The following is a 5822-nucleotide window of genomic DNA, read 5'->3' on the forward strand; positions in this document are numbered from 1 at the left end:
GAAAAAACGTGGAAGTCACCTATGGTCCTGACACAATCATAAATTAAAACCATTTCATATAAAAGGGGAAAATGTGTTTTTATTTAGGACTATTTATTCCTAAATAAAAATGGTCTTCCTGTTTATAGAGAGAAATGAATGATATACAGCTCCTTACTCAAAAGCGGGAATCAGTAGACAGATGTCTAGTTACATGTGTTTTTCTAAGACATGTTTTAAGGTGAAAGTCCCATTGCAAACATTAGTATAAAGTGTGGATGAGAGAGACTCTCCTGGAGGAATCAACAAATTCATTCTGGCACCTTGTGATAGACACAGCTCTATTTACATATGTTTTATACTATATATAAAAGAAACTGTACCCATGTTCCTCAGATAAATACTCTGAAAGTCTCAAAAGACAAGAAGTTTCTCTCAGCAAGAATAGATGAGGAAATATTTTTTTAAATGAAGCACAATTTGTGAACAGAACATGGAAAACAAAAAAACAAGGCATGCTACAATCAAAAAGCAGGATCCTAGCCACTGGGAACAGTAAACATAACTGGGAGAGTAAGCAGGACCGCCCAGAGGGGGGGCAAGTGGGGCAATTTACCCCAGGCCCCGGGCCCCGCAGGGGCCCCCACCAGAGTTTTTTGGGGCCCCTGGAGCGGGGTCCTTCACTCGCTCCGGGGGTCCCGGAAAACTCTCACGGGGCCCGGGCCCCCGGAGCTTCTTCGCTCCCGGTCTTCGCTGGCCGGGGGTCCTTCCTCTCCGGGATAGAAGGACCCTCCCGCCGCCGAATTACAGCCGAAGCGGGACCCGCCGCCGGAGTGCAGCCGGGTCTTTGGCGGTAATTCGGCATTCCGGGACCCGCCGCCGAAGTGCCCCGAAGACCCGCGGTGGGGGCTGCACTTCGGCAGTGGGTCCTGCTTCGGCGGTAATTCGGCGGAGGCGGGTCCCCGCCGTGGGTCTTTGGGGCACTTTGGCGGCGGGTCCCGGAACGAAAGGACCCCCCCGCCGCTGACTTACTGCCGAAGCGGGGCCCCCTACCGCCAAAGACCCCGGGCCCCCGGAATCCTCTGGGCGGCCCTGAGAGTAAGTGCAGAGTAGGAATTGCTTATTTGAACGTAATATGATATTTAAAACAAAACAAAAAAAACTCTGGGATAATCCTTCATGAAACAATTTTTGAGGGTAGCTATTGTTTATGCTGAAAGAGTAGTCACAACTGTGCTTTATATACTGTAGTCAGAGTCTGGAGAGTGTGTAAATTCAGATTAGAAAATAAAAGTGAGAGTTTTCCATGTTTAGCAGCAAGGAAAAAATGCATCTTGAATCAATCCCACACATTTAATCCATTCCCAGATGGAGGGCTAACTATTGGCTGAATGCTGACCATGTGTTTGAGCTGTACAGATCTGAAAACCCCTCCCAAGCCAGATCTGCATTGCAGTCAGTGAAGGAACAAGATTTATTTCCTCTACCCTCTTCACATGCATAGATATGTAGACAATCAGGAAATTCACTTGCAGATCACCCCCAGTAATACACTATAGCCTGTAATGTTTAGTATTTACCTAATAATACAATTATTTCTTATTAATGTCTTCCAAGCTGTTAATCATTCATGGGGAATTCTTAAAATAAAATATTACTCTTAACACTTTGATTTAAGGAGCAGAAAATATCTTACCTGAATTGCCATAAAGCTCGTGTCCTGGGTTTGTTTTCTTCTTTGGTAATATTACTTCTGTGAATTTATTTTTCCCATTCATAGATCTTTTGTTTGGTATCTTAGGATCTTTTCTTTCCTGTGAAGAGGACACCAACATTAGTTAGATCTGTGTCAAAAAAATCTTATATTTATTCTTTGCCTCTTTCCATATTGTGATGATTTCTTTATATATATATTTTAGCAGGGCTGGATTTAAGTGCATTAATTAGCATTACCTTCAACATGTTAGCCTGCATCTTAACAGGGTTTTCAATAGTGGTAAACTAACTCAATTGAGCTAACATGATTAAAAAACACATCATTTTTTCCTGACAAGACACACCCAACCTCTTTGTCCTTCTTTAGGCTAAGGTCTGGTCTATACTACAGTTAGGTTGACGTAAGGCAGCTTATGTCGACCTAACTCTGTAAGTGTCTACACTAACGTAGCTCCCACCAATGTAAATCGACCACTACACTGACTTAACTCCACGTCTGCGAGAGGCATAGCACTTGGGTCGATGTAGTGTCTACACAGTGTCAACCTAACTACATTGCTTACATTGACTGTTGCTGCATTCCAGAAGCCATCCCACAATGCCCCACACTGACAGTTAAATTGGTGCAAGCACTCCTGGTGAGCTCACATACCAGCAACACCAGGAGCATAGTGTGGACATGTAAAAGCAATGTAATTAATGTGGTGACTGTACATTGACATAAGTTAGGTTGACTTAATTTTGTACTGAAGCCTTGCCCTAAGATTTAAAGATGATGTGTTAGCTAACATTAACACATTTGAAAAGCATACACAAAGTGCACTGCCTCACTAAGCTGATCAAGTTAAAGCCTAGGGTAACTCAACCAGTTTAGCATTTTTAAACATATACACTGCCTTGTCTACATTAGATATTTCAAATGTGTTTGCTAACACATTCTAACATTACCTCTTTAAATCCTAGCCTAGGAAATGGGTTAACTGGTAAGCAATTTCCACCTTATTTTTTGTCAGAGGGGATCTCTTTTATTCAAGAAAACTGTTTGTTCAATGATACAATTTAAAGAGAGAAAAATGCCACCAAAACAGTCTGAAAGGAAAAAAGGGAATAAGATTGAGCTAAAACGACAAAACCTAAACCATAAATATGTTCAGATTTGATTAGTGTTTAGCACGTTAAAGAGATTTGAATTGTCTACAAAATTGTATCCAACTCAGTAATCGAAGATGTAGATTATTTTCCCATATGGTAGAGGCTATTTGCAGAGCATGTGCATGCAAAAATCTTTAAAAAATATCAACACTTTTGTTCAGTATGCTGCTTGCAGAAAAAAAAAATCTCTCTCCTGACCCTGAATGAAAACAAAATATACAGCATCTCCAAGGGGAAAAAGCCGTTTAAAAGTGCTTTTAGTTGAGCTAACTGCTGACTATTTAATATTCTTTGTTCACTGTTATAGCCCCATGAGAGTCACAGCAACCAGATGTGCGTCTTTGGGGGACAAAAGTCATACAATGTAAGTCTAAAACAGCAGACAGAATAGAGCAGTCAATTTCAGGGGGAGAAGGTGTTTGGAGTTATTTGTTGTGTTCCTTTGGTTATTGTGTGCATGTAAGCGAGACTTTGTAACAAAATAGATAAAAACTTATTTTAACCAAACAATGTTTAAAACAGAATAAATGTATAGCTTGTTCAGATTTTTCATCCTGACACCTATAGTCATTTTGGCTCTGGGCATTGTAACATTAATTGAGTGAAGTAAATGTTTGCAGTCTACACTGGATAAAAATGAATATAACTATGACTGCAAAAATTTAAACACATTTACATACTGTGTATGTTCCTGTGTTTGCTCAGAAAAAGTTGGGTAATAAAATCAAATATAGAGGTCAAAATGGTGGGTCCTAAATTAAGAAGAAATTGCAGATTATATAATAGTTCAAAGCTTCTGTAGTAGCATCCATATTTAAATATACAATATTCCTATAAATCCAGGGAAAGTACTGCATACTGAGCAGCCTACTGCCTTGCAAACTCATCTGGACTTTCTTGAACTATACAGCACTCAGGACAGCTAACGAGAGATTATAAAAAGTACAAACTACTGTCCATCAGATTTGTCATTGTGAAAGGGAGCCTGAATATTTGCAAAAGCAGCTGGGGAAAAAGGAGGAGACATTTTAGTTGCCTCCACTGGTAGCTGCTGCTACTTAATATGACACATAATAAGGAAAGAGGAAACTAGAGCCACCAGTAGAATGGATAAAAATAACTACATTAACATTTCTATGTAAACAAATGTTGTGTGATCACAAATGGAAAGGGATATGTCCAGGAGGTCTGATTAATCAGTTTGAGGATCCCTGGGGCATGCTATCTAGCTAACAAAAATTCTATAAACTCCTGTAACTCACTGGAAAAATTAGTAAATTATATTCTGTAGTTCGTTAGTTATTCAGAATGGTCCCATTATATTTTTTTGTTTATACCATTATATCCCAGTTTTACAAGAGGAAGATTGTCCTGAATCTCTGTTATTTCATCTAAGTTGATGCCTAGTCCTACATCCAGTTCTGGTAGACTAATGTGAACCTGTGTAATGTGAAATCATCAGCAACAATTCACCATTGCCCTGAACTTTATGTAGTCCTTGAACAATGCAAAGTGAGTGTAAAATGTGTGTAAAATGCTACCATTCTCAGTTAGTGGCATTTTACTACCACTTTACATTTGTGCAAAGGACTTCATGAAGTGCATGGTGACTGTGAATCAGGACTACTGAACTCAAACTTAATCTGCCTGTGGATTGGTAACAACATCAAATCAGAGGAAAACAGAGTTCCAATACTACTGAACACTATTTGAAACCATTTACACTTCTAACATGATTGTGATAACTGCAGGCGATACATGCAAATTCAACCTACTTTCTTAGGATTGAGATTTTTACAATAATGTCTGGAAAACATCATTACACAAAAGGATGGTTATAGAAAAAAAATCTTTAAAGGAACTAATAGGAAGATTACCCTGTCTACTATGTTTTGTGCTAATGAACAGAATTTCTATATAACTGTGATTACTCCTGTTTAATAATTTTGTTAAACCAAACATATTGATATTACTTGAACCACATTAATCCCTGAGAAACCATCAGCTTTCTCCCACATTGTTACAGATGGATCAGAGTTTATTATTTTGCCTTTACGTTCTCTCCTTATAGTAGTATTACTCCTTTCCAATAAAGTATTTACTGTATATTACACTGTTATCAATTGTATTTTATTTACTGCATGACTACAAAGTTAAATTCCACAGATATAGCCTAAGTCAGAGTACTACTATTTCCAGTGCTTAAGTTTAAATATAAATAAAAAGAGTACCTCTGAGATCTCAATAACTTCTTGGCCTTTGCAGCTGAAGGAATACTAAAAAGTTGAACCATAACACTCTTTGACTGCTGTAAGGCAATCCTAGCAAAAACCAACAGCAGACTTTTTGCTATATTTGTTATTTAAAAAAAAAATTGGTCAACACTTTCTACAATGATCATTAAATATCTTTGTTGCCCATAATACCTAATTCTAGGAAATAGGGCATGAATAAAACAAAAGCCAAATTTAGGGAAACTATTTTATTTGAAAACAAAGCTAGTTAAATGCAGAGAAGTTTGTTTAAATATCAGATATTAAGGGTCAGTTTGGGATTTTTGGTAATGGCCCCTAAGAAGCCATCTCCCCCGCAACTGAGAATAGCCAGAGCACAATAGCAATCTGATCACATCCCTTCCCACCTCCAGTACACTCCATACATCAGGTCCAGAGGATATACCATCTCTGCCCCAACTTGGTGGAATGCTTGGTTGATGAAATCCAGTAATTTTCTAACCCCTTTGCATCAACTGGAGTGAACTAGAGCATCTAGCCTGAATCTAAAAGAGTAGCAATCTTGTGAGTACTATAGATTTAAGATACTTGATCTATAGAAAGAAGAGTCATTAGATACTGTGCTGGACATTACGGAGACCTTCCTCCCCCACAAACTTTGTTTGTATAACTATAACAATCACACTGTGTTTATCAAAAAGAAAGTTTAAATACAAAATAATAGTTAAAGACAAGCCTTAC

General features: G+C 38.4%; 1 long non-coding RNA gene across 5 annotated transcripts in view; it reads right to left on the minus strand.

The window, feature by feature from the left end:
- The window catches only part of LOC123343289, a 28542-nt gene that overhangs the window by 19773 nt on the left and 2947 nt on the right, over positions 1-5822 (minus strand). For all 5 annotated transcript variants that reach the window (XR_006572176.1, XR_006572174.1, XR_006572172.1 and 2 more), the window contains one exon: positions 1676-1793. This is a non-coding gene — a long non-coding RNA (uncharacterized LOC123343289). The remainder of the gene's footprint in view (positions 1-1675; positions 1794-5822) is intronic.

Source organism: Mauremys mutica, chromosome 10 (genome assembly GCF_020497125.1).
Source record: "Mauremys mutica isolate MM-2020 ecotype Southern chromosome 10, ASM2049712v1, whole genome shotgun sequence".
NCBI lineage: Eukaryota > Metazoa > Chordata > Testudines > Geoemydidae > Mauremys > Mauremys mutica.